Here is a 6,284-nt window from a genome sequence, read left to right as displayed (position 1 = left end):
GCAAGATTTTTTATGAAATTTTCCATAGTTTATTTTAATTTCTAATATTTCAATTTTCTACTTCTGTGTAACCCATTTTAATTAAATACTAATACAAACTGTCAAACAATAACAATGTTATCATGGCATTACTACCTGTCATTGTCACGACCTACCATATATAAGATTGTCCATGAGTAATTGGCCTCACACGGTCTAATTAGTGAGATTTACTTGAAATACCTATACGCATTTTGGACTATATCAATGTCCGATATGTCAAAATATATTACAACTAAATCTAAATCCTTACGTAATTGGAAAAAATGCAGAAATACCTGAAAGAGGTCTAACAATTACAAGATGTCTTATTTTCTTTTGTATTTCACATTTTTTTATAACTCTTAAAGCAAAAAAGTTAAAGGGGGGTCAAAATATAATGAATCACCCTGTACATTAAAAAAAAAAGAATCATCAAAGTAAACTAAAGCCCTACTCAACCGCTCAGTTATTTGTCGAGAAACGATTTGAACGCATGAACGAAACGAACTCCAGTCAAGAACTTAAGACGCGCGTGATTTTTAAATTTCTCGATTTCTCGACAGTTTTTTCTCGTCTCGACAAGAAACCCTAGCCAGGGATATGGCCACCTTAAGCGGAATTAATATTTTTCATCAGATTTAGTCAGTGGATAGCATAAAACAGAAATGAAATGGCATTCTCAACAGATAATGGACATAACGAGTTTCTCAAAATGCNAAGCACGCAAAGAATTAATGGCGGCCGACAGTCGTAAACAATAATAAACATCTAGCATAGAGCAAGTACTGCGCGCGCACCTTACCACATGTCTTTAGCCAATAGGCTGAGTTCTCAAAATATTTACAGTAGAACAAAACAAACCAAGACAATGCACTGTCTATCCTTTCTGAGGTCGTTGGTTTATATAGCTGTAGAAAGTTTATTTGTGATTTTATAAAAAAATATTTCAAGTAAAAGTTATTTATTTTGACTAAATCTAAAAAAAGGTCACAATGTGATTTTTTCGGAAAAGTAATATTCAAGCAGTAAAACGCTGTTAAATTTAACACACGTGTATATCTACAGCTATCATACGTATACTCTGTGTTAAACTTTGATGGCGTTTTAAAGCTAAAACATTGATTTTTCGAAAAAACACAAGAATAGTTTTTTTAGATTTCATTGAAATAAACTACTTTTATTTGAAACTTTTTTCATAAAACGACAAGTAAACTCCCCGCTACTTGCAGGCAGTTTTTGGGGGGGAAGGGGTGGATTTGGGGCTTTGTGCCCATTGAGACTTTTGATCTACATCTTAAGAACTATCAACTTGCGAAGTTTCAAAAAAATTGGCCGAAACCCACTTCCCATAAGAAAAGTGCGGGGTCTTTCGGCACACGTTTTGAAGCGCGTGCATAGTGAAATTATGTTTTGTTGTATCATTTTGGAGTCATTAAAGCAAAAATTAGCGATACGACATAAAACATCCATACATGGGTGTTTTGAAACAGATCCCGCCTGGTCTAATATTATTAGATTAAAATATCGCAGCGTATCTTCGACAGACGCGATCATAATCTCTTTATTTTGGAAGGCACGCGTCCGTGCAACATTAACAAACCCAATCGCCCCGTAAAACCCATTGAAAACCAATCGACTCTGCTCACCGCGCCCGTCCTTGTTACGGCGGGGCCGTGAATAGGCGCCGCGAGGCCCTAATGGCCCTCCAGCGGGGCCCATTATGCGTGATCCCGTGGACGGCTTCTTCTAATGGCCTGTGTGTCCACTTGACTCCTGTGTGCAGGCGCCCGGTCCATTGTCCTTCCCCGTTCGTTATCCTTCGCGGCGGGAGGATTTTCGTGACGGCGGAGATGCGCCCGCCTTTGTCCGGGTGAAGTTTTATGCCGGGACTAGATGTTTACGAATCGGGATTCCAACCAGAAGGACGCCGGGAAGTGTAAGCGATGCGGGTTTTCAAGGATGTTTGGAATTAGGGTTTCTGGTCGAGACTCCTCGAAGCGAGAATTCCGGGAAATGTGGCCTTACTCGAGACGAGAGAAAAGTGTCGAGAAATCGAGAAATTTAAAAATCACGCGCGTCTTAAGTTCTTGACTGGAGTTCATGCGTTCAATTCGTTTCTCGACAAATAACTGAGCGGTTAAAGTGGTTTCTCTACCAGCTCATGATTTATTTATTTTAAGTTTTTAAGGCTTTAGTTTACTTTGATGATTTTTTTTTTTTTAATGTACAGGGTGATTCACTATATTTTGACCCCCCTTTAACTTTTTTGTTTTAAGAGTTATAAAAAAATGTGAAATACAAAAGTTGCACGATTTTTTATGAAGTTTTCGAAAATGATAGTAGAAAAACAAATGAAGTTCAAACAAAATGGCCGCGGATGTTAACTTTGTTAATTTAAATGGAACACCCTGTATATTTTTACATATTTGGATAGAACGTTCCTTGTCGAGCATAGTCATATAGGGTTTGTTGGGTCCATCTCTAATAATAGGCGAGATAATATTAAAAAACGAAATGATGTTTTTTTATTAAGAAAATAAGACATCTTGTAATTGTTAGACCTCTTTCAGGCATTTCTGCCTTTTTTCCAATTACGTAAGGATTTAGATTTAGTTGTAATATATTTTGACATATCGGACATTGATATAGTCCAAAATGCGTATAGGTATTTTAAGTAAATCTCACTAATTAGACCGTGTGAGGCCAATTACTCATGGACAATCTTATATATGGTAGGTCGTGACAGTGACAGGTAGTAATGTCATGATAACATTGTTATTGTTTGACAGTTTGTATTAGTATTTAATTAAAATGGGTTACACAGAAGTAGAAAATTGAAATATTATTAGGAATTAAAATAAACTATGGAGAATATCTTAACTACTCTATCTTAATTCCTATAATATTTAAATTTTCTACTTCTGTGTAACCCATTTTAAATAAATAATAATACAAACTGTCAAACAATAACAATGTTGTCATAATATTACCTGTCACTGTCACGGCCTACCATATAACATTGTCCATGAGTAAATAAGCCCCTCACGGACTAATTAGTGCGATTTAGTTAAAATACTTATACCCATTTTGGACTATATCAATGTTCGATATGTCAAAATATATTGCAAATAAATCTAAATCCTTACGTAATTGGAAAAAAGGCAGAAATGCCCGAAAAACGTCCAACAATTACAAAATATTTTATTTTCTTAATAAAAAACGTTCTTTTCGTTTTTTAATATTATCTCGCTTATTGTTAGAGATGGACCCAACAAACCATATATGACTGTGCTCGACAGGGAACGTTCTATCCAAATGTGTAAAAATATACAGGGTGTTCCATTTAAATTAACAAAGTTAACATCCGCGGCCATTTTGTTTGAACTTCATTTGTTTTTCTACTATCATATTCGAAAATTTCATAAAAAATCGTGCAACTTTTGTATTTCACATTTTTTATAACTCTTAAAACAAAAAAGTTAAAGGGGGGGTTAAAATATAGTGAATCACCCTGTACCTAGTTATAAGTCTGTGTAGAATTTTTATTATAAACAGATACCTAATGTTGAAGTGATAAATTGATAGGAAGAACGCTTCTGTATCTTTAAATTAAAGCTTGTTTTTTTTAAGATTTCTTCGGTTAAATTCCTTATTTACTATTAATAATTATTATTGAGTGTTTAAAAAAAAAGTTATAGGTTTTTAAGAAGAAACTCAAAGTTTAATTTAGATTTGTTAGTAGAAGTAGAAACTTAAGTAAGTAATTAATAAAAATACTGAATAAGTAATAAATGTTAATGATGATTGTTAAGTATAATAGCATGTTTATATTTCGCATTGCAATACCAAAATTATGACTTTTTTAAGTTTTAGAAATTCCTCGAGAATTCGAGAATTCCCGGGAATTCCTACTCGAGAATTCTCGAGACCCGAGAAAAAAAAATAGGCCGAGAAATCAGAAACCCTATTTGGAATTGCAGACATTTTGTCGACGTTTCAAATATACAGGGTGTCCGTTAATTCTACTCTAAAAAATCTACAGGGTTGGCCAAAATTTACACACAAAGGTTCTCTGAAAGTTTGGACAAAATTCTACTGCCAAATGTTCCTGGGGAATTTTTTTAGGCAATTAAATTACCAACAATTTAAAGTACCTAAAATAATTTTTCACCTATTTGTTAACTGTGAAATAACGGCCGAACGCAGAAAAATCAGTTTTCGAAAATTGCGCATTATTATTGTAAAAAGCGATGGATGTTGATGTTTAATTATTAGACGTTAATTTTAGAGGTTAATATCGTAGATATAGGTTCTAACTGACCCAAAGAAACGTATCGGAAAAAAATTAGGTAATCCTTTACAAGTAACAAAGTATGACGTGCAAAACAGCGTTATAATCAAATTGTCTCAGATCAGGCAAAAGCCGCTCGCAATTTGCCACTAGTCCAATTAAATAAGCCTTTTAATCGAAATTTTGGTCATCTTGCCTGAATTTTTGATATGAGTTAGTTTGAGGTATATTATAACCATAAGTGGCAGTAATTTTTTTTCAACCCCCACTCACGGGGTGAAAAATGATAAAATAAAGGGGTTTTTCAAGATAACTTAAAAGGGGTAAGGGCTAGAAGAAACAATTTCTCATAAAAGTTGTAAAGCATACAATTCTACATAAAAATGGCCTCTTGGCTTCTTGTTGTACTATTAAAATTAACACGAGTTAGAGGGGCTAGAAGTTAAGGGAAGATTCCAGAAATTTAAAAAAATCATAAGCAGAAAAATGAACGAATTTTGTAATTTCTACTCTAAAAAATGTACCCTTTCTTTTTTTAATTTTTAATAAAAACGTTATAACAATTTCAAATTTTTTATCGTTAATTTTAATGATTTAACACTTATTAAATAATATTTTTTATGCAATTCGACTGATTATTTAAAATAATGAAAAGTTACCTTCGAAATTTTGTTTACGTTTGTTTTTTAGACATACAAATTTATTTACTTTTTTACCTTTTGAATTTTATTAAGCTCCTACGACATTGTCAGGACAAAGATAAAAAATCAGGTTTGCTTTGTTGCACTCATGGTACCGAAGTCGATATTTACGGGGTGAAATACACCCTCAAAGTTCGTCCCCCAAAACAGTTTTTTCTAAATATCTGGGGTTCTAATCAACATTTTGAAATGAAACGAAATGGAAATTACTTATTATAAAAAACAAATATTTGGAGGTTGCTACCCTTATTTTTCGTTTCAGAAAAACTATATTTTTTATTTATAAAAAATTCATATCTCAACTCAAAAAGAATTAAAAATATGATTTATATAAATAAATTGACAAAATTAAATTGACCTGTTTCGGGGTTTTCGTTAAAATCTATATTTAGGGGGTGAACAACAATTTTGAAATTGTTATAACTTTCTTATTAAAAATTAAAAAATATATCTATTTCTCTGAAAAGAAAGGACATTTTTTAGAGTAGATTGAAAAAAAAAATTACAAAATTCATTCATTTTTCTGCTTATGATTTTTTGTAAAAAATATTAGATGTTATGTTTTATTATGTTTTTTCAATATTTTCTATATCTTGTTGCCTTTTACGCAGACACGCCAACGGATTTTCGTTCCCGGCACGCTTCATCNTATCTTGAAAAACCCCTTTGTTTTATCTTTTTTCACCCTTGGCCGGGGGTTGAACAAAAAATTACTGTCACTTATTGTTATAATATACCTCAAACTAACTCATATCAAAAATTCAGGCAAGTTGACCAAAATTTCGATTTAAAGGCTTATTTAATTGAACTATACTGTAATAAAACGTCTACTTATAATCTTTTTTCTTTCAAACTCTTATTTGACTGGAATATTATAATTATTATAATACTCCATTATTGTTTCCTTCGTTGCTATATGTAGATTTGAAATAAAACGTATGTTGTTACTGTTTTTCATCAAAGATTATAAAAATTCCAAAAATTAAGACAAACAAAAATAGATAAATAAAAACATATCTTTTCATAAATACTCTTTATTGATAAAAATATTTCTAATACAATAAGTTAAAATAACACCTCGACGAACTAACAAAAAATAATTCAACAATTTAATCTACTAACTACAGTTATACATTCGTGATTGCATGGCATTTTCTTGACTAGATTAGAAAAGTAAAATTTACGATAATTTTCGTCTGTTTTGGACCACCCCTGATATAAAATTTCTAGACGCGCAATTAGTGCTAATTTTTGTAATTCCAAAATTGTTC

The sequence above is a fragment of the Anoplophora glabripennis genome, unplaced genomic scaffold (genome assembly GCF_000390285.2).
Source record: "Anoplophora glabripennis isolate ALB-LARVAE unplaced genomic scaffold, Agla_2.0 scaffold41, whole genome shotgun sequence".
Lineage (NCBI taxonomy): Eukaryota > Metazoa > Arthropoda > Insecta > Coleoptera > Cerambycidae > Anoplophora > Anoplophora glabripennis.
The sequence above is the reverse complement of the archived record's forward strand: the minus strand, read 5'-3'. Positions refer to the sequence as shown.